The sequence below is a fragment of the Excalfactoria chinensis genome, chromosome 1, assembly GCF_039878825.1.
Source record: "Excalfactoria chinensis isolate bCotChi1 chromosome 1, bCotChi1.hap2, whole genome shotgun sequence".
In the NCBI taxonomy this organism is placed as follows: Eukaryota; Metazoa; Chordata; class Aves; order Galliformes; family Phasianidae; genus Excalfactoria; species Excalfactoria chinensis.
The window spans coordinates 158,631,679-158,651,897 of record NC_092825.1 but is presented as its reverse complement, the minus strand read 5'-3'; positions in this window follow the sequence as shown (position 1 = coordinate 158,651,897).

Below are 20,219 nucleotides of genomic sequence, written 5' to 3'. Positions count from 1 at the left end.
TCATCATCTTGCAGCAAAGACCTCATCATAGCAGTCCACACAGACATGAAGCTGTCAGCCCTTCCAAAACCCCAGCTCAAAACACTGAATAAAAGCTTCCTCAATAGTACAAATTAACAAGCCATATTAAATTTTTTATTAACTTTCTACATTGCCCTCCCAGAACATTTCAAGTTCATAGTCCCAGGTTTTCCTGAAACAGTGAGCATGGACTGTGACATCTAAAAGCTCACCTGAAGCTGTAGGAAGAAGAGTGACTGGCAAGCACAACTCTGATACATTTGGACTATTTACAGCAGGACAAAAACTCAGCTGTGATCAGCAGTTTCCTACAGGCAGACCTCAAAGTATGCAGCAGACCACCCAAAAAAACTAGAAGGCTTGATGAATCTCATTACCACTGCTTCTACACACGAGCGTACACTTTTTTAGCTCCTTTTTGCTCTTAAAAATCCAAAGTAACATCCATGGAAGAAAACAGAAGTTGGCAAAAAAGCATGACCCCATGCAAGACTCTGCCACCATGCCCAGAGCTCTGCATGTCCCTAAGGAGAGAAAGAGGGAACCCTATGAGCCAGGCAGTCACCCTCACCAACACCAGCTGGATGGGGTTGAGATATCCTGGTGAGGAGATCAGGCTGTGCTCCACACAGGTTTTACACCAACTCACAACAGTATGTTCTGGAACGTAGGTTGATCTGGAAGGAGCTTGTCCTGCAAGACCTCAAAAACCATAGAAACAGCCACAAGCCTGGAGCCTGTGTCCTGCTACCTCCACGTAAGCAAACCTCGGCAATTTGCCCTTTATACTGAAACCTGTGCTTTTGTTTTAATTGAGCCGCTGAATAGAGGACACCGTTGTGGCTAGAAATAACATATTTTGAGGTCAATAATTCAATCTGTTCTAGAGAGGCCTACTGCTGGTGCTCTTGGCAGCACTCACACGGTGCTGCAGTCAGCCAGTCCCCAGGAAGCACTCTCCCTCACGAAGCAATAGCGGTGCAAGTGGCCAACATTTGGGCTTGGCTGCCGAACCAGAAAAGGTTTTCAAAACTTTAGCTCAGATGAACCTAAATCATTTTCTTGAGACACAGAGGGATGGGGGAAACTGAAAAGTGTCCTTCATTTTTATTAAGCACCTCACAGTTTCATTTTCAGCCACTTGAATGAAAAGTAGAAGGAACAAAAGGCCAGGCAGGTCATTCATTTCATCCCTTTCCTATTCCACAACCCAGCAGTCAAAGAGTCCAGCATATGAGTAATCCAAATTCAGTTCTTTTCCTCTCTTTTTTTTTTTTCTGAAGAAATTTAAATCTACAGCTTCTCACTCACTTTCACAAGAGGGTTTCAGAAGCATTCCTTTGGGCATTCCAGCCATGACCCAAAAGCCAATGCCAGCTGGTCCCCAGGAGAGACCAAGAGAATCTCTCTCTGTGGTATGTGGTGGCGAATAGGTTTACTGGAGTCGAAGGAGTGAATTTGGAGTCACTCAGACAGAACTGCAAGTCACACCTGGCTGTCTCATGCTTTCAGCAAATGCCCCATTGAGATTGAGATTGTGTGAGGGGATTAGGACAACATTATAAGTTTTGAGAGTGGCTCTCATGCACACAGACCTCGACAGGCCCATAGGTTTGTGATTCATTAGATGATGACTGTAATCTCATGGGTGGACTTTGTTGTTTCATCTTACTTCTTTTTAAACTTCAGCTGCAGCTGGAGAGATCATCCATCCCAAAGATTCACACTTCAGTCCAGTGTTCTGCAGGCCTGAAGAATCATGAACCTGCTTGGTATAAGAAAGGTTGAAGCTTGTTTGAAGACGGTAAGAAGTTAAGCCTCTCTGCAGCCCATATCCACAGAACACAGCTGTATCTAATTATGAATAGCATTTTGGGGTTGCTGCATATGATGTTGATTTTATAAACCCTTGCATTACTCTCCAATGGAGAGATATAAAAGCACTTAGAAGAAAAAGATCTAACAAGCTATGTTAAAGTGAGCAACGAAGATAGTAAAGCATCCTGCTGGAGATGTTAGTTTGGAAAGGGCAACGTCTGCATATATTTTTTTAGCCCCCCGAAAGAGATGAACAGAAAGGGAGACTGACTTGTGCTTTGAGGAAATCATTCAGCATTAAGAGATTGCAGAGAAACACTCAGATTTCCTGCTAGAAAGGATGCCATGGAGCAAAGGTAGATTTCTCTGCCCCCTCTGGGCAACATCTTTAACCTCAGAATTGGTAGGAGCACAGAAAGGGCTCATCTGCAAAAAGGTACCAGATTCTGAGGGGATTCCTTGTGCCTCTGAGCAGTTTGTGTCCATCTGTGTAACTGCTGATAGCAGCCATTACCTCTTCCAAAAGAAAATGAACAGTGTTTGAAAACAGAGGACAACAGCAAGCTTTGCCTCTCTAGGACAGGACCACCAAAGAGTTGTAGTTGTTCTTTTTAAAGAGCTTATTTTACTGAAAGGTGGTAAAATGGGTGTTCTTGTGAAGTACTGTACATATATGTCACTTATGGGACAAACTGCACCTTTTTTTCTAAACAAACATTGGCATCCATGTGGCATATGACTTTTGTTCTCTTGGCAGTTTTGTTGAGAGAAAAATATGCATCACAACCTCAGTATGTTTTCTTAGAGTACAATGCTTATATTAGCATAGCAGTGTCTTACAGCATCACTATAGCTAAGCTTGTGTCAGCATTTCCATTACAACTAACCCTCTTCAGGGCTGTTTGGATGAAGTAGGATTCATAAAGGACTGTTTAGAGGCTGAGTTTCAGTCTTAATGTTGAAAGCATTTGTTTTTGTTAAATCAGAAGATGGCCAGGCTTCTTGGCCTCACATTTGATCAATCATAACTTCAATCCTATTCTGGGCAGTGGTGGTTAGGTGGATAGGATTGTAGCTATCTTTTTGTAAATAGGAAAAATATCTTGCCAAATAACATGATTTTAGCATGAGTTTTGCTGTATGCATTGCTATTCCTAAAGATCCAGCTCCTGGCTTGTGTAACTTCTGAACAATTCCTATTTCACTTTTGTTGATTTGCTTGCTGCTGCATACAAAAATAAAAGATATTTCTGAAAGAAACCAGGGCACATGGACATTAAAGATTCTTACACCTCACATCAAACATAAGAACAGCCAAAAATATTCCCTTCAGTAATATTTTTAATCTATAACCTTGAGAAGTTATAGGCCAGTGACAATATTCACGATGCTCCATGAAGTAAACTGGCAGTGTTAGCTGTGCAATAAAAGGGCAGAAAACTCGGAAAATCCTCCAGTTCAACCCACATAACAACTGTAATTTAATCAGGAATTCTGGGTTGCAATGTGATTACAAGTTACAGAGAGGACAGAAGCTCCATCTATGGCAGCACAAGGTTTTTGCTGGGTTAGAGCACTGTGCATATATTTAATCAAGAAGCAGTCCAGCATTGGGAATGTTTATGGTTAGACAGCTCAGACAACTGGAAGGCACTGAAGAATATCCTTTAGCTTACTGGGAGATACCCATGGGTGTTGTTTTTTTTTTACTCTCCACCTCATATATTCCTTTGGAGTAGAAGGATAGGAGTTTGTCTCCCCTTAAGGTAAAAATGAAGAGATAAAGAAATAATTTAGTTTGGATATAAGGAAAAAGTCCTTTACAGTGAGGGTAATGAGGCAGTGTCATGGGTTGCCCAGAGAGATGGTGGATGCCCTGTCCCTGGAGACATTCAAGGTCAGGCTGGATGGGGCTCTGAGCGCCTGACCAAGCTGTAGGTGTCCCTGCTCACTGCAGGGGAGTTGGACCAGATGGCCTTAAAGGATCCTTCCAACTCAAATGATTCTATGATTTGTCAGTGAATGGCGAGAAAAACTCTACTGTAATTAAAAGATATGGAGGAGTGGTCATCAAATCTACATTATGTTCATAGCATTTGTCATTACAAAGACAAACAGTCTGTCTGACTGATGATGAGAGGGGTGTCGTGCTGCCAAGAAAAACAACATCACAGACCATGGAGGATGTAGACACAACCAGCACTGATCTAAAGCACCTTCCTCCTCCCAGGAAGCAGCACAGAGGGGGACAATCAGGATCTCCTCTCCCCAAGGAGCTTTCTGCTTCCTAGATGAGGACATCAATGCAACTCTCCACCATCTCTGGAGAAAACGTAGCAGGAGTTGGCTGGAAAGTCTCATGGACATCCATCTGCCCACTGTTTCCTCCTTGCTCTTTCCAGGCCCAGCAGATCAGCTTTCTGGGCTGGTGTTCAGAGGTGCCTTTGGATGGAAGGGATGGAAGGGGCATCCTGAGCACCTGACTCCAGCAGTCTGGATCTCCCATCTGGTTAGCGCAGCTCCCAAGCTGTCTGCCAAAAGCAAGTCTGGCTCACACACTAGCAGGGAGAAGGAACATGTGGCTACAAAGGAGAGGCTTTGGGAAACACACACCAATTCTAGGTACCCAGTCATGTCTGCAGCACCTTTGAAACTGGATCCTTCTCCTTCATACAATGTTGTTTCTTAAAAACCCTTGCTCTTTTCCCTCCTTGGTTTCACTGGGGTTGTGAATCTCCCTCTAACTGAAAATAATGCACACTGCAGTCTTTTTAGTTTCAGGGGCTTTGACATGCCAAGCACTTTCATGCACATTAATAAAGCAAAAACTGAGAACTGGCACAGATCTTTCATAGTTCAGTTTGTGCTTTTAATACGTGTTCTGTGGATGCCAGCCTTACTATTCTTTATTAGATGGAAAGAAGCTCTTCTATTCTTAAAATGGGTTTCATTGAAAAGCAAAGCCACTTCTCTGCATTTATTTAAGAGCAGAGCTAGAATAGAGACCAGCATGATGAATTTTAAACAGAGTTCACATCTGGTCCAGAAACCACAATCAATTTATTGCTGTATCTGAAACATTTTCAGCATCTGTCATATAATATATTTTCACACGTTTCTAACAAGACATTTTCTTGGACGTTACATAGACAGGTATATCTGTCAGTTCAATTTCATGCAAACGAAACAGAAGAATTTTTGGCATGGTTTATTATACTGTCTTTGGAGCAGTGTAACTATCATGTGAAAAGGGTATTATTTAAGGATGCCAGAAGCTCAGCAATTTCTTCCAAAACATGGAACTACTGACTACGCAGCAGATTTTATTTTATTTTTTTAGATCTATACCTTCCATTTTTCCATTTTGATAGAACCCATTATCCAATATATCTGAGGGAGAGGTGCATACCTTGCTATTGTAAAACCTATCTTAGCCCACTGTGGGAACTGTTTCATCCCGCGTTAAAAGTAGAATCTCCCACTCACAATGGCTATTTAATCATAACTTTATTCCAAGTTTTATTAAAAATTAAATGGCAGTACAAATCATATTAAAATCCTTAAGAGTTTCACGTTTTCACCCAAACCTCTCACGGGCTTTCCCACACAGAACCACAGATGTATCAAATAGCTTGACAGCACTGCAGCCCTATAAATAGGCACGCCAACTTGCCCCCATATTGGCCCCAGTACAACCATTTACCACCTCATTTTTGGCTACATAAACTGCCTCTAAGCACTTTCTCATTTGAAAACCCTGGGGTTCCTGTAAGAGCTCTGCATCAGCATGCGAAGTCCTGTACTCCTCACTCTTTCTCCTGTGCTCATATAAGATCATGCACAACCATTACTTCTCTGATGAGACAAATAAAAGGCGGTCGGGGGCCTGGGATGAGTATCATGTCTTGGTAATGGTTTACTTGTTTCATTTGCTCTTCTTTATCTCACTGAAACTGTGAGAAGATGAAGTCTGTCACAGCAAACTGGTGTGCACCTTTAGATGAGCAAGCCTGTGTTCCTGCTGTAGGCACAGCTCAAGAAGTGGGGAATCAGATGAGTCTGCTGTAAAGCAGTCCCCCACCACAGGAGGAAGGCCACGCAATGATTAAACATCTGTTCCTGTTCAGTCGGTCTCTGTTGTAATTAAGGGTGACATTTAGCTCCTTGGGTTGAGAAAGAGAACCCAACTTGACCATCCAGGAGTGGTTGATACAACACGGTGTCTACCCAGCAAAAAGGTTTTGGCCTTTTGAAAATTGCTTAGACGTGGGCTATAGATGCAGAAAACCCACAGGTGAAACCAGAGGAGGAGGGTGAGGCTTGATGCCCAACATCATGGTGGGAAACAATAGCACAGGGTACTTGCTGGCTGGGCTTGGGTGCTCTGGGGCTGGCTGCTGCCTCTGTGCTCCCATCCAGGAGAAGCTCCAGCACGTGCACACTTCAGAATGTGGAGCCTGAAAAAAAACTGCTGCTGTGATTTCTATTGCATTTATCTGCAATAAATCTTTTAGTGTTGTGCCAGATAAGGCTGTGATGGTTTGAAAGTTTGTTCTTATTAAAGTGAGGTTTTTAACTAATTTAAAGAGATCGTGCTCTAACAAAATTTCGGAGCCTGATTCATGCTATCACTCTCATTTTATTTTTCTCGGTATTAATCCAGGTTTTCACAAGCAGATTCTCTCAAGACATTTTATGTGGGCTTGGTTCCATAGTAAAAATAAATATATTTCCAGTGAATTTGCCACAAGAAGCTTGCCAGCTCCTTTTAATAACTTTAACCATTTGACTGCTAAACAGTATAACAGGTACACGGTGCTGAGCAACTCCACGTCTCATCTATGTCTGATTAGAGGCATATTTCAAGTTATTGTGCTGGTGTCTTGCTGAAATAAGCCTGTAAAAGATATAATGGCACAAGACAGAAAAGGGGTTAAGGAGGTGCACCTCCTTGCACTGAATTATAAGAAAGGAAAGGAATTTTTTCACAGAAGAAATTAGGTGGTAAGTGACATTCACCTAGAACTGAGCTTTTCCAATATATATTTGCAATTATGTTAGCCTGAAAACTGGTGTACTCTAAATTCCCCTGTGGCTTTGATGGGCTCAAAAGTTCCTGTTTAACAGCAATGTTTTAAAATTACAGCACGTTGGCTTTTAGTACCAAGTCATTCAATAAAGTGCAGAACTGATGGGTTACAGAAAATCACCTGTGGAAAGAGTAGATTTTATCTTTCTCCAAACACTGTGATATGTGTTGCCAAGATTTATAACTTCCCTAGAAGCTGGAAATCCAACTTTCACCAAAGGCACAGAGAAGTAAACGGCTGCTCTGCAATAAGAAAGCCGAATCTGGGGAAGAAAACAGTCTCTGAAGGAAGTGGGAACGCTTAAATCTATTTACACATCTGCAGCCATTTGGGATAGGTGGCATTCAAACAAAACTTAAGCCATAAATTACTAAGACAAAGTCCTCACCTGCATTAAATTTCGCAAGTGGGCTGTAAGGAGGACTCATGCAGACAGGACTGAGCTTCACAGGCAGGTGGGAGCAGGGCCTGCAGATGGATGGTGCGCAGTGGCAGGATGGTGAGGCACAGGCACAGGGGATTTGGACCAGATGGCCTTTAAGGGTCCCTTCTGACTCAAACGATTCTATGATTCCATGAAAACAGCTTAGGTGAGCAGAGCACCAAGCATGAAATCTTGGCACTGCAGCGGTGAGCATTTCTAACGATCAGATTGGCATTTAAAAGACAAGTTGGCGCCTCCAGCATCAAGCAGATGTGCCAGGCCACATCAAATTAGAAACTGCACAGTTGTGCTTTGGACTATAAGCATTTCAGTTCATAAGGCAATGATCAATTTTTCCCTTTTTCTGTCTGTGCATTTCTGTAATATGTTTCTACTGTCTAAGCCTTAAATATTGATACTGAACACATGTATGATATGAAAATCTGCAGGCATTTTGTGCTTTAATTCTGCAGGGATAGCTCAGCTGTCTCCAATACTACACATGCTGTATGAGTTGTCCAGTGTTAACAAACCTGGGACCTCTGTATTTCTTCAGCTTTTCTTCAAAACTCCATTTGTGCACATCACAGTTGTTTCCTGTCACTGCATGACATCTTGAAGTCATCAAAAATGCAGGTGTGTACCCAATTTGTTTCTGATAAGCCATGTTTTTCACTTAAAGACCAGTTAGACATCTTTCAAAATAAGAATATGGCCCATATTCCTCTAGTGCTCTTAATGTGGTATCATCTACCACAGGCTGAATTACAAACAAACGTGAAAGACAAAACTCCATTGTACAGCCACTGCTATAGAGCTCCGTGAAAGTAATTATGAGGCAGCTTCTGACCAAAAATGAATCTAAGTCCTGCAGTTGTATTGCGGGCTCAGCAACACCAAGCAGGTCTGTTCACTTTCTCTGCTGACACCTGGGGTTTGTTTCAGACAAAGACAGGCTGGAATCCCTCCCAGTGGGCATTGCCTGTGTGTCTCACACCCACAAGAGGATGTCCCAAGGCTGCGTCAGGCTGTAGACCTCAAAAGACTCAAAGGGAAGAATAGACTTCTTTTTACAGCATGCAGCCCTGTCTCATTCCCACAACTGTTCAACAAATGCTCTTTCCTTCATAGATGTTTGGCTAAGTTGCCATTGAAGACATTCATGTCCAGCCGAAACACAAACCAGAACATTTTTTTTGCATTCTTGCAGCATCAGTACTCAAACTCATGACAAAAACTAAGCAAATAATTGTGTGGGTTTTTTTTCAACTCACTTGCAAAAAAAAATTGTTTGGGGTTGACCGAAACCAAATAATTCTTAGTGTCTCCACCCAAAACAAAGCACTTCAATCTAACAAAAGGTTTCTTTCAAACAAAAGTAAATACAAAGCCTTTTGTTTTCCTGGGGAGTGGAAAGAGGAAGGGGAAGTACTTTATTAGTTGTTGGGTTGTTTTTTTTTTAATTAAGGCTAGGTCAGCCTCTAAAATTAGAAAACTCAAAACAAACAAAAGAGGTTTTTTTTCAAGTATCAAGTCAACTAGTTTTGATTTTCTCCTTTTCCTCACAGAAAAAATAAATAAATTAATTAATGACCTAAAAACCCTTTTTCAGCAGGAAAAGATGAGACAATTTCAGCCAGATCAACTCTTGAATCGCTGCTTTCAAAAAGGAAAATCCCTTTGCTGTGCTGCCACTCAATCTTCAGCCCACAGATGACTGGGATCAGCGCTGCAGTTGGGTGTAGTTTGCAAAACCATTGCAAAACAGTGTGTTTGAAAGGCAAAATAGTCACAGTTTTCCATGCAGCCAGTGGGTGCGCAAGCGATTGCCAGGAGACAAACAAAGGTCAGAGCTGGCTCCCTATTGCTGCCGGTTCCCATGAGGGTTGTCCTCAGGGTCCTCATTTCTTCCAGTGAGCCAGTGTATGACTCCTAGGTTGAAATTACAGGTCTTGGTAAAACAGCATCATACTGTATCTGAATATTGAACACATTATCCTCTCTGCCTCTTCCCCTTCTAACTGGTAAACATCAGAGGGACACAAGATGGCAGTAGTTTTTTTTTGTTTTTCCTTTTTAGGGGGAAGGGTGAGGTGGCTGCTACACAGAAAGAGGCAGCTCTAGTGTGCTAACTTGGAATTAATTGCATGAACATACCTGGCAATTATCCAGTAACGAGCAGAGAGGAACAGAAATACAGAGAAGGCCTGTTTCTCCTCACTTATTCTCATCTGTGCATGGGCATAATGGTGCATGTCACCCAAAGCATCTGGCAAATCTCATCTCAGCATTAGGCAATATCTGTAGCCACCTCTGCTCTGCTCAGACAGAGACATCTGCAGTTAAAGGAGATGAATCCCACCCATTGAGAGATCCAATGGCTAATGCTAAAAACAAATACAGAAGCATTTGGAGTGTGCTCCCCATTCCCAAACACTTCATGTATTTTATCCAGTAATCATCTAATGCCAAAGGACTAGGATATCCAGGAGCCCTGGGCCTCCAGCTGAGACATCCTGTCAACAGGCTGCAGGGTTTTGGTGCCACAACCACTCTTGCTTTTCCTCTTTCAGCCCAACAAGGGGAAACGGCAGGCATTTCTGAGTGGCCTTCTGTACCAGCAGAGACAGTGGTGCTGTGCTGAGAGGTGGAAGCTCTTTGCACAGATCCCTTCAGGATGAGTGGGAAAAAAACTGAGCATTCTCCCAGCACTATTATCAGACCATGGTCTTATCATCTGAAGAGCTGCCTCCTGAACTTGGCTGTAAAACAGGCACCACAACACTCAGATGAGAGTAATTATAGGCAAACATAGCAACAGCACTCTCAGATTCCCAGGTGAAAATAATAATAAAGAACTGGGTTCAGCTTTTGGATTTGGGCACATAATTCTACTATAATTTCTCAATAGACACCTAAATCCTCAGCTTCTCTTTTGTATATCTGGACCTTAGCATCCAGCACTCTTAGAGAAAAGCCTGTCAACTGATTCTAGAGGAGTAGGAACACCCCTTCTCTGGAGATGTTCAATATCTGTGTATAAGTGGTACTGAGGGACATGGTTAGTGGGCTCAGTGGGCATAGGCTGGAAGTTGGACTGGATGATCTTAGTGGTGTTTTCCAACCTTAATTATTCTATAATTCTAAGTTCATCAACACACAAAGAGAAACTTTCAGGCTGCCACCTCAGGGTGCGTCCATACCTTATTAAGTACATGAGCTGGCACAGATTGGAACTGTATTATAACCATCACAAGCTGCTCAGATATGAGAGGTAACTATGCTTGCTGATGTGGTACACTGGCTTGTAATTGTTGTGATGAAATTGTCCAGTCTGGTTGCTTTCTGTAAAACCAGGAGTGTAAGTCAGCTGTAGCACTGCTATTAACAGTCACGCATGTCCCTCTACCACTGTAAGCCTGCTTACCTCTCCAAAATGCTCTTAGACACTAGTGCTATCCAACTGCATTGCAATGCCTTCAAGTTGCATGAAGAAAGCAGTAGTAGGCACCATTTCCAGAAAGCTGTTTCTGGAATGATTACTTGAGAGTATTTTGTTCTGGGCAAATCACATGTTCTAGAGGGACAAAAGCTAAAGGTTAGGAGCTGCTGGAATTAAAGCACAAGTCAGTACTCCCAGTGCTCCTTTCCACATCAAACCTCAGGAACAGTATAAAGAAAGCTACCAGATCTACAGCAGAGTGATATAGTAGAGAAAGCTACTTTTCAGGGCCAGAAATCTGTCTCTCTTAAGCAAGAACTACAGCTAAAACTCTTTCTGAAAGGCCACAGGATAGCACATGCTAGCCAAATTGCCCCAAAATGTGAAGTCAAATGGACTGCAAGTTCAATATCATCAGGGTTGGTGAACAATCAGTGGAATGAAACCTCTGCCCAGAAAAATACCCTGCCTATGTCATGATGCAGGCAAGTACCACTGTACAGGTGTGACCCAGAAAGGGATGAAAACAGATCTGAAAAGAAGAGGAGAGGAGGGCAGAGGGAGGGGAGGAGAGGAGATTTCAAGATCTGATTCTGATTGCACCTTGCTGAAAATCATAAGTCACTCCATTTAGTCTGGAAGTTAAGTGAAATCAATGTAGGACCCTTAATTTTTAGGGAAGGATAATTATTTTATTCCCTTATTTCCAATTTGAAGCAGCTCATCTAACATTCATCTGGCTGCAGGCTGTAAAAGAGCTTTTCTCTGGACGAAATCAACCCTTCTCCCTCCTTCAAATCCCCTGTCCTCTAGTAAAACACTTTAAAAACGCGTAAGAGCTATTTTTGTTGGGGTATGCCCAGTTGTCCTAGACATAATATAGACTGCCTCCCTTTCCAAAATCAACTTGAGTGTCCACTGTGAAGTTGTGAATTCAGAGACATGCAGCACATGGGAGCACCAGAAGAAGTACCCTGTAAAACAAAGGTAGGTCTTTCCCCTTCCCATGTCAAATCACCTGCAGCAATGCAACATTTAGCCAGCAAGTGGCTGCCTGGTCTGTTGTTGGGCTCTGAAGACATTTCTCTCTGCAGAGTTCTGCATTTAGGTCCCATCCATTTTCAGAACAACTCAATTTCTTTGTGGAAAATTTTAAAAATTACTTCAAGATATATTTCTTCCTACATCTGTCAGGGTAATGTTACACATCCTGATCCATGTGAGAGATGAGCAGACACGGACGTGTCTTGGTTTGGTGCCAAATACTACCAATACTAAAATGTGCAGCTTCTCCGCCCAATCCAGCATCCAAACCAGAAGAAAAAAGAAGTGCACAAAACTCTTGAGAGAATCTGTGTGATTCTTACCTCTGCTCACACTTCAGCGGTTGCAATAGCACTGAACCCTCTCCAAGCAGGGTTAATTCTGTCTTCCCAGTTTAAATGAAAATGTTCTCTTTTTCCCATGTGAGCTTGTAAAGTCATGGGAACGTATCATGCTGCCTTCCAGATATAAATCAGTGGGTATATTGGAGGGACAGCCCCCCAAATGTATACTTTTCTTGCCCTTCAGCTCCATTTCGCCTATAACCATTTGCCCACATCCTGGAACAAAAAGCATGTTTTCTTTGCCTTGGATTTACAGCTTTCATATTTCTACTGAAGTTGGCCATCGTCACACAGCTGATACTAATAGCATGACCCAGAATCTATCGGGAAGATAAACTCTTATATAAGAATGGCAATTATAATCCACCCCAAGTGTCTACAAACACAATAAAGTGAAACACAAATGAACTTTTTCATGAGGATAGTCTCTAATATAAATTCCTTTCCAGCATTGCTCTCTTGCAAACGCATCTTCACATAGTATGCAATTGCCAAAGTGTTCTCCCTATTTCCGTTCAGATTATGCACAAATCCATCATTCTGAATACACAAAAGACTAAAAGTATTACAAATATATATATATATATATATATATATGAGCTGTAATAATTTATAGATTCAGGCTGCTAGGAAGTGCAAGTTCGTGCTCCTTTCTAAACTAGCACACAGACTAGTTACAAAGTATGTTAACAAAAATTAGTAGGGACAAAAAAAACCTCAAAATATAGATGACTTGTATGTAACGTATCTTAAAGATATAGTCGCTATCCCTGCAGATTGCTGCTCAGCTGATAAAGTGTGTATCTTCAGGGCACGTAGGATTTCCATGCTTTCATAACAAGTAAATTTCTCTGCAAAAAGTAGCTTTTTCCTTTGTTTGTTTGTTTGTTTTAATTTTAAAACCTGTCTCGAGTGAAAACATACACCCCAATGTGTCCTCCAGCTTTGGCATAGCACATTCTATCCCAGAAACCTGTATGACAGGAGACCTGTTAATAGGTGAGCACCGATACTGCCAAATTCACCCCACAGTAGGGAAGGCCACCATCTCTACTTTGAGGTAGAAAATGGACTCAATGCTTAAACAATTTCTGAGGCCCTGATCCCTGTTGCTGGACAATGCTCCTTGTTGTGTCATACAATGGGCTGAAACACCCCTACCAGCTCACCCCGTTGGTCTGTAAGACCATCTGTACTGAAGCACTCAACTCCAAAGAGCTAAAAAGTCTATTGCTGTTTCAGCTTTGTTTTTCATTTGGCCTCTGACTCTATCCACAGTTGACAGTTTCCCATGCATGTGGAGGTTCCCCATGCACATTCGTTAAGTATCCCACCTCTCCAAAAGCACCTGTCTGAAAATGCTCTTCTCATAGGATGTCCATTCCATATGTTTAAGTTTTCTTGGGATTTCCTTGCCAAAGCCAGACAATATTTTTTCTTTGACAAGACATGAATTTGTTTCGGGAGAGCAAAAATGAATTTGGGGTTGAATTGGACTAATCCAAAATCTTCTGGGGGGGAAGAAAGAATTAAAAAAGATAACTTTTTATTTAAAATGATGATCTTTTTTGAAATAGAATATTAATTGTTTCAAGATTGATAAAAAATTAATAAAATAAAAAGCACCAAGGAAGAAACAAGTGAAATGTTGTTAAATAAAAGAAGTGAATAACCTCCAATCCAAAGTTTACATTTTACTAACAACCTGGTTAACCTGACTTCAAAAACACAAGTAGTTTTCTTCTTGTCTTTTTGCAAACAGTGAAACAACTCCTTTCCAAAGAGGACCTGAGCTGTTCATCCCTTTGTTTGCTTCTGACACTTTTCAAAACACATAGCCTGTGTAACATGATGGTTTTGCACAACATAACACATCAAGTAGGGCTGTGCTCCCACTTACCTGCTTCCCGTGTGGAACCAAGTGCTGGTCATCAGGGCTGGGTTAATCTCTGTTGATTCCAGAAGTGTGAAAAATCACTTGGGTATCTTGGAAGAAAAATGCTTTTGCATTAGGATGAGATTAATCCTGCCCTGAAAGAAGCCTTTTTCTCCTTGCCAAACCTAAAGGGAGTTTGGCCACCTAGCACAGGCAGCAATGCATGCTCAGGGTGAAGCCTATCCATAGCAGAGCCAAGTCTATAGGCTTGTCCTAGTCAGTACCTTTTACAATCCATGCCCCAGGGATGCTGCCTGCCTGTTGACTGGAAGACATCACTTTGTAAAACTTCGCATCCGTTCATCTTACAGTGTAGAAAACAGATGATGAAGGTGGAAACACTCCAAATAAAGATTCCAGACTTCTACAGTGCCTTTGCTCACTTTCTGGGCCTGAAATTACTGACAGAAACTGCAAAATCAAGGATTTCTTCATCAGTAGATGCTAGAACAAAGGATTTCTGTTAAGTGGGATAATGCATAATAGCTATTTTGATTAAAATGTCAAGAGGTCACAGATATGAAATTAATGTTTCTTTTAGTGGAGCAATATTGAGTTCTGCTACTGGATTTTCTCTTCAAGAAGCTGAGAGTGATTTACAAGCCTGGAAGCACTATAATAAGATTACCAAATATACCAGCTTGAGATCAGTTTTTAAAACAAATATGTTTTGGCATCAATTTATCAAAATAGCTGAAAGTACCCCTGGATTGAAGGTGAGAATAAAAGTTAATCATCTACTGTGACCAACTATAACATTCAATGTTATTTTTTAATTGGTTTCATACTTTGCAATTTCAGCATCCTTTTCAGCAAGGTGAATGTAAATAGTGCTGGTCTGATCCTAGATAGTGTGTTATTGCAGTGACAACCACTCAAGGACACATTTCTTACAGATCATTTCTACGAAAGTTCTTGGCAGTCTGTGTAGTTTTATGCTTATTACTCTCTATTCTTACCTGGATTGTTTGTTACAATTATTTACTTTGACACTTTTCTCAGGGGTGCAGAGTGAAAGGGTGAGGGACAGCAGTGACAAGTAGCAGCACATTACAAAATCTATTTGAATGTCTGGGAAAAGATTTTGTTGTGAAGGACATTGGATTCTAGCACAGGTTGCCCAGGGAAGATGTGAAGCTCCCTTGGAAATATTCAGAATTTCACTGAGCAAGTTGCTTTAACAGAGCTGGGCATTGAGGTTGGCTGTGCTTTAAGCAGGGCTTGGACCACAGAATCTTCAGAGATCCTATTCAGCTGTCACATGCAAATGAAAGATTAAAGGTACCAGGTTAGGGATCCCCTTCCCTTGGCAAGCCATCAAATTAAAGCAGTTGCTCCACAGAAGTGTGAAGGGTAGTTTATTGGGGTAAAAAGCATCACCACGGGATGAATGTTGGTGAGAAAGATCAGAAGGTGAGCTGAGAGCACAGCCATACCTTCAGCACACCTGGGGACCTGTGTAGTACTTCAGGGTTCTGCTACCAGAAAAATGACTTTCTTTTTCCTTAATAAAGCCAAATAATTTATTTCCCTGCCTTTACTCTTTTATTGCAAGCTGCTATGTGTAAATGGCTTTGTTTGTTTGTCCTGTAGTTTTATAGCTGTATGCCTTTGTAATTAAAGGTGTTTTAAACTGATATGTGTATAAAATTGAAGTGGGCAAGTGGAAAAAATAAACAGAAGGAAAGTTTTTAACTGAAGTTATTTGAATTGGCTGTGATGTTCTTCCCCACTAGCTAGTGAGGTTTTAATTAGCATTGAAGATCATAACTGGAGATGAAAGAGGACTATTAGGTCACCCAGTCCAGTTCCCTGCCAGTTCAGAATTGTGCCCAACAGTGTATTTCCCAGTGTTTTGTCAAGTCCGACATTAAGCCTGTTCATTACATGAATAATCTGCTCTTTTGAAGTAGCAGGAGGGGAACTGCTCGCAGTCTAGACCCAGGCACATTTTACAGTTTGTAACAAAGAGGAATGATAAGTGAAGATGCAAGCCAGTATAAAAATATATATGCAGGACTCCTCATGGGGTATCTATTCTCATTATTCTTATATTGAAGCTCACACGTGGCCTAGTAAATATGAAGGATGAGCTAAATGTCATAGCAGGGATTGTGGGGAAAATGTTTCACTGCTCCACTGCAATGAAGTTGAAGGGGCCCAAAAGAGGGAGGGAGGAGGAACTGCAAAGCCATCTTTACTCAGCTCCTCCTGGACTGGGTCAGCCCTTGTCTGAAATAAATCTCTTGCATAACTCGTTCCTTTTTTCTACTCATTTAGTGAAGAAATTTTTATATATTTAAAAAGAAAAAAAGAAAAGATTTGGGTGACGACTCCCATAAAAACAGCAGCCAGCTGTGTGTTGTCAAGAATAGGCAAAGATTGGACCAATGAATCAAACCAGGGATCAGAACAGTGAGCATGAAAACTTCAGTTTAGCAGGTGGAGACAGAAGGTCCCACACACCCAATGGAAAGGCATCAGTGGGATTTCTTTAAGGTATATATGACAATTTTCTAATTGAAGGGGAAAAAAACCCAATGTTGATCAAAAAATATAATCATTGGGGACCAACAGCAGCAGCTTCAACTGCTACAATACTTAAATACTGCTTTATATGGACAGATAAAACTTATTCAACTTCAGAGAAGACCTTTCCAAACAATAAGAAAATTAAAAGCAGTATTATCTGGAGATAAAAAGGAAAGAAAAAAAGAGTAGAAGATAAATTGATCTCCTGAAGAATTTTCTTAGATAGTCAAAAGCATAATTTCATAACCAAGAAATATAATGACACTGAGAAAAAAAAAAAAAACCATGCTGGTGAAGGAAAATTGAAGTTATAAATAAAGGAGAAATATGTGACAGAAAGGTGAGGATGGAAGAGAACAATTAATATAAACTAAAAGCTGAAATATGGAAAACTGCTGTGGAGGATTGAAGACATCAGAACAAATTACCCGGCTTTCGGGGCTAATATTAATAATAGAGATGTTCAGAAAATGGATGAATCTTTGCAGTATTTTAAAGAATGATTCTAAAAGATGTCTGAATTGCAGAAAAAAAATATGCATGGAGGCAGAAATATATGACATCAGGTTCTGTCCTATATGTGAAAGTACAGTGAAATGTGAATTACACATATATATCCTATCAGTAAAAGAAGAAACTTTTTATCCCATCACAATCAGAAAGATGTTGAAGATCTACTGAAGACAACTATTAATATGAGGAGGCCCATAGAATGTACACCTGAAAATCATTAAAACTGTGCTTAAGACATGAAGCAGCCTACTTTTATTCAGTGTTGATGCCCATTTGAAAGTTGGGGTCATTCCAGAGACTGAAAGCGTGCAGTGATGGATAAAAGCACAGAAAGAGTAGGCCATGTGGGGCAGGTAGACAAGTGTGGGTCTCTGGGTGTCAATCTTGGGTAGCATTTAAGAGACAATAATTAGTGATTAGATAAATGGAGTGATTCTATCAATGAAAAATTCAAGGATAGGATTTAATTATCAGTTTAGATTCACAGTCTAAAGCTCTTATCATCCTAAGAATGAAGTGGATCTCGTGTTTATTAGGTTGTTAAGCATCCAGCTACAGTACATACAGACTCCTAGGGCAAATTCAGCCCCCTAAAATTAGGAATGTATGCAGTCATTAAGGACCGCAGTAGCTGGACCAAGCACTGGCTAAATGAAATATCCAAAAGTAGTTATCAGCAAGTAAATGTTCCATATGGGTGTACCTGAAGGGGAGCTCTGCAGCAATTGGAACTATGCTGCACACTACTCAGCTCACCTTTCACCAGTGGCCTGGGAGTAATAAAGAATGTTTTAAAGCAGCCAAATGCAGAGTTGCACACCTAATGACAAGGAATATGGAATGATGTGACAGCATGAGAGCCCTCAGCAATTTGGAATTTTTCACCAAATTTTCTCATCAAATGGCTTTGAGCCATAACGATGTGATGATTAGGTCAAGCAGAAGAGTCCCCAAGGAGATGAGAGCTCCAGCTCTGTAGCATGATGACAGAATTTAGCTGCTACATGGGCATTCACGGTCAGATTGTCATGGCTGATGAATTAGCACCACAGCCTCAGCAGGAGTGGTAAAACAATGGGGAAATCCACCCAAAAGTGCCTCACTCAGGTAACATGGATGGAGATTTAAGTCCTTGGCTGGACTGGAGTTACCAAGGGACTAAATTTTCTCCTGCACAAGGAGAGCATCACGGCTTTCTGTGAGCTCCCTGCTGAAACCAGAAGGTTTTCTAAACCTCTCACAGGTGAAAATACATTAGGTTGAACAATGTCTTGCCAGGAGGTCAATCACTCTTTTCCTTTACAGATGACAAAGTCATCGGAGAGCAGTGTGCACCTGGGCTTCACCCTCATGTGGGTGACAAGAGAATGCTCACAGCAGGCCTACCTACAGGTCTGAGATTTAGAAAAGGCTCCCCATGTTCTGGCAAGACAAAAAGATCTCCTGCAGTTCTGCCATCTGCCTGCTTAAAAGGCTAGTCAAACACCTGAAAGGATGCCGAGAGAGCTTCGAAATGTCCTAAAAAGAAACAAACTGCCTTAGAGGAAGAAAGTCATATAGAATAATTGTTTTCTTTATTTTTTTCTAGAAGCAAAAAAAACCTAAAAGTACTGGGATGCAATTTTCTCTAATTCACAGAGAAAATACCACACGCTAAAGGACTCTGTCACCTGGCAGAGAAAAGCATAACAAGAACCAGTGTCTAGATTCAGCTTCCAGCCAAATTCAAATAGGAAATAAGGCACAATTTTTAACCACTGGAACAAACTGTCATGGGAATGTTAGAGTCTGTGTCCCTGAATGTCTTCAAATCCAGGCTGGGTAAGTTTCTGGATTCCATGATTTAGCCAAGGTCAGACATTACTGGGCTTAGCAGGAGGCTGACTGGGCATAATTTAATGGCTTGTGATATACAGGGGGTCAGGCTGGCTGATCTAATGGTCTCCTCTAGCCTTAAATTTTGTAAGACTTCAGCCAAACAAAAAAGCAAGTGCAAATGACCCAGTGTTTGCAATATATTGCTCCAAGTGGGCTTGACCAATTTAAAATAATTATTTATAACCAGATTCATTCTTAATCACAAACAGGTAAAAAAAAAAAAAAAGAATAACAGAAAATAGTTTGCTCAGAGAAAAAAATGCATCTAACTCCCCAGAAATAAAGATATGTAGGTCTTTTTACAGAATCAGATCTAGATTCTACAAGAACAAAAAATGGCTTACGTACTTAAAAGTCCATTTAGAGCTTGGCATGGAGCTATTGCTTTCTACACCAAGTGCAAGCATACTTCAAGGGCACTGGGGATCCGATTACTATCCTGCAAAGTGTAGGGGTTGGCTGAACAACCCCAGAGTAACTCAAATACCAGGGAACCTGGCCTATTCCCTGTCCATAAAATACACAGAAAACGATCCCACTCCCTGACATTTTTTCAGCTGGGACAGCTGCTATAACAACTCAGAGCTTTTCAATCTATATACAGAACTCATGTATAACCTCTTCAAGTTTTCAGCGTGGAACTATTTTTCTTCCAAACCCATTTTGTTGGAGCTACCAAAAGCACTCAGGGAAAAGCTGTTTGATAGCCTCGAGGAGTGTGGGGGGGCACTAAATCAATGAAGAATTTAAAAGGCAGGGAGGGGACCAGGGGGTAGAGGAGTAGGAAAGAAAGATTTACAGCAAGCAACAACATACAGCTTGAATCTGATCCAAGAGGAGCCACGGGGGGCTGGTGCCAGTCATCACTGATGAAAGGGCTTGGATTTGTCAGGGAGAAAGATGCAGTGTAAAATGGTGTTCAAAGCCCGGGTGTGAAATTGCATTAGGGGGCTGGTCACTGTAAGCTCTGCCTGAGCAATGACTCCGGGGCTGTGCGCTCTGGGCTGCATACCAGTCCCCTCCTTCATGTCCCTGCAGCTCCCGCTAAGGCAGCACTCCCCACAACGCCGATGGGGAAAATGCTGTGTTTAGAGAATCATTGCTTCACTGGATTTAACTGTTGAGCAATGTTTTCCAGCCACTTGACTCTCCTCAAGGCCTTTGTGGGGTAGTTCAT